Source organism: Triticum dicoccoides, chromosome 6A, assembly GCF_002162155.2.
Source record: "Triticum dicoccoides isolate Atlit2015 ecotype Zavitan chromosome 6A, WEW_v2.0, whole genome shotgun sequence".
NCBI classification, from domain to species: domain Eukaryota; kingdom Viridiplantae; phylum Streptophyta; class Magnoliopsida; order Poales; family Poaceae; genus Triticum; species Triticum dicoccoides.
Window position 1 is genome coordinate 610,775,114 of NC_041390.1, and position 1,923 is coordinate 610,777,036.

A 1,923-nucleotide genomic window follows, 5' to 3' on the forward strand; every position below is an offset into this window, starting at 1 on the left:
TCTCCGACAATCGGAGTGACAAATCCTAATATCGAAATACGCCAACCCAACATGTACCTTTGGAGACACCTATAGAGCACATTTATAATCACCCAGTTACATTGTGACGTTTGGTAGCACACAAAGTGTTCCTCCGACAAACGGGAGTTACATAATCTCATAGTCATAGGAACATATATAAATCATGAAGAAAGCAATAGCAACATACTAAACAATCGGGTGATAAGCTAATGGAATGGGTCATGTCAATCACATCATTCTCCTAATAATACGATCCCGTTAATCAAATGACAACACATGTCTATGGTTAGGAAACATAACCATCTTTAATTAATGAGCTAGTCAAGTAGAGGCATACTAGTGACGTTTAGTTTGTCTATGTATTCACACAAGTATTATGTTTCCGGATAATATAATTCTAGCATGAATAATAAACATTTATCATGATATAAGGAAATAAAATAATAACATTATTATTGCCTCCAGGGCATATTTCCTTCAATAACATATATTTTGTTGGTCAAGCCCATGACCAGGGTTTAGAAATGAGATTGATATGGGGCTTATAGAAGGGGAAAATGGAAATTATGGTCACCAGTTAGTATTGGGGTTTGATTATTTTTACTGGTGGTAGATAAGATCCACCATTAGTTTCCATGGAATTGGAGGGACAGTAAATTGCTTTTGGAGATACGAGTGAAGGCAACACACCAGCAGAAAACACCCGGTTCTGTTTACGTAGATGTTGCTACTTTGCTTTAGTCCAGCCAAGTAAAAAAGAGAGGCAGAGTGAAACTGGAAATGAAATAAAAGAGGTTCTCGTCCTGTAACGCGATGCAACAAAGCTCGGACACCATTGTCTTTCTGTTCATGCAGCCGTCCATCTGCATATAAACTGGCGAAGGAGATCGGGCGAGGTAGAGACCTGTTACCTTGCTGCAGGAGCCGTGGTAGTGGGTGAGGGTGTAGGCAAAGGTGTAGGAGACAACAAAGACGAAGGCGCTGAAGAGCGCAACTGACCCACCGGACAGCACCCGAGAACGGGAACGAACAACAAAACTTAGCCAGTCCTTAAATTAACACAGGATAGTAAGTCTAAAATCTTCCAAAAAAAAGGTAGCAATAACTAGACAAATGTGCACTTGTAACTCAGTTGAATCTAGACTAACTACTCTAGAGTTGAATCTAGACTAACTACTCTAGAGCTCCATGCTACAACAATGGCTGCCTGTTGCAAAATTTAAGAGAGGCTATTAAGGTTACCTTTACGTAGGTGAAGATTTCCTTTGACAAGAACTTGCCTTTCTGATCTATGCCCACCACATTGATGTTACATCTCTAAGTTCTCGTGCAGCAGAGAAAGATCTTAACAAATAGAGCAAACCAAATCTGCTGAATCGAACAGGTAAGCTTCCTGTCTTCGGTTTACATGCTTTCTCCTAAGCTTCCATGTTTGAAAGGTAGCTAGCACTCTGTAATCATACATGAGTTATAACCATATAGGCATATGGCAATGGCAGGAGAAGATATTGTCAAATGTAAACTCTGAAAATTCTAAATTGACAACAGAAAAATAATGACATGAACATAAAAGGCATTCATCTCCTACAACTGAAGCACGTACATCTAGCAAATTAAAGCACTCGTCCGTGTAATTAGTTTCAGATTAAGCTTTCGCACATTACCATGCATCTTTTAGAACGAAGAAATCATACATCACCAAAAAACTACAGAAAGGTTACCTAGGTGAAGATGGGAAGAAGGTGCTGCCGTCCCCTTGCTCTCCTTTGACCCATGTGACCGAAAGCCGCCGGCGCCCTCTTCCTCCTCCGCCACCGCCATCCTCGCCAAACGGCTTCAGCTCCCAAACCATCGGCACCGCCGTCCTCCCAATGCAGATGCAGGTTGCCGAACCACGACCGG

At 41.4% G+C, this 1,923-nt stretch overlaps 1 long non-coding RNA gene across 2 annotated transcripts in view; it reads right to left on the reverse strand.

Annotated features, from left to right (window-relative positions):
* Positions 1–797: 797 nt before the first annotated feature.
* The window catches only part of LOC119314604, a 2,200-nt gene continuing 1,074 nt past the window's right edge, over positions 798–1,923 (reverse strand). The window contains exons 1-3 of one of the 2 annotated variants that reach the window (XR_005152367.1): positions 1,743–1,899; positions 1,264–1,472; positions 798–1,070 (exon numbers count right to left, since the gene is read on the reverse strand). This is a non-coding gene — a long non-coding RNA (uncharacterized LOC119314604). Of the gene's footprint in view, positions 1,071–1,263; positions 1,473–1,742; positions 1,900–1,923 lie in introns of those variants that run through there. The other variant, XR_005152368.1, reaches the window with a different exon arrangement.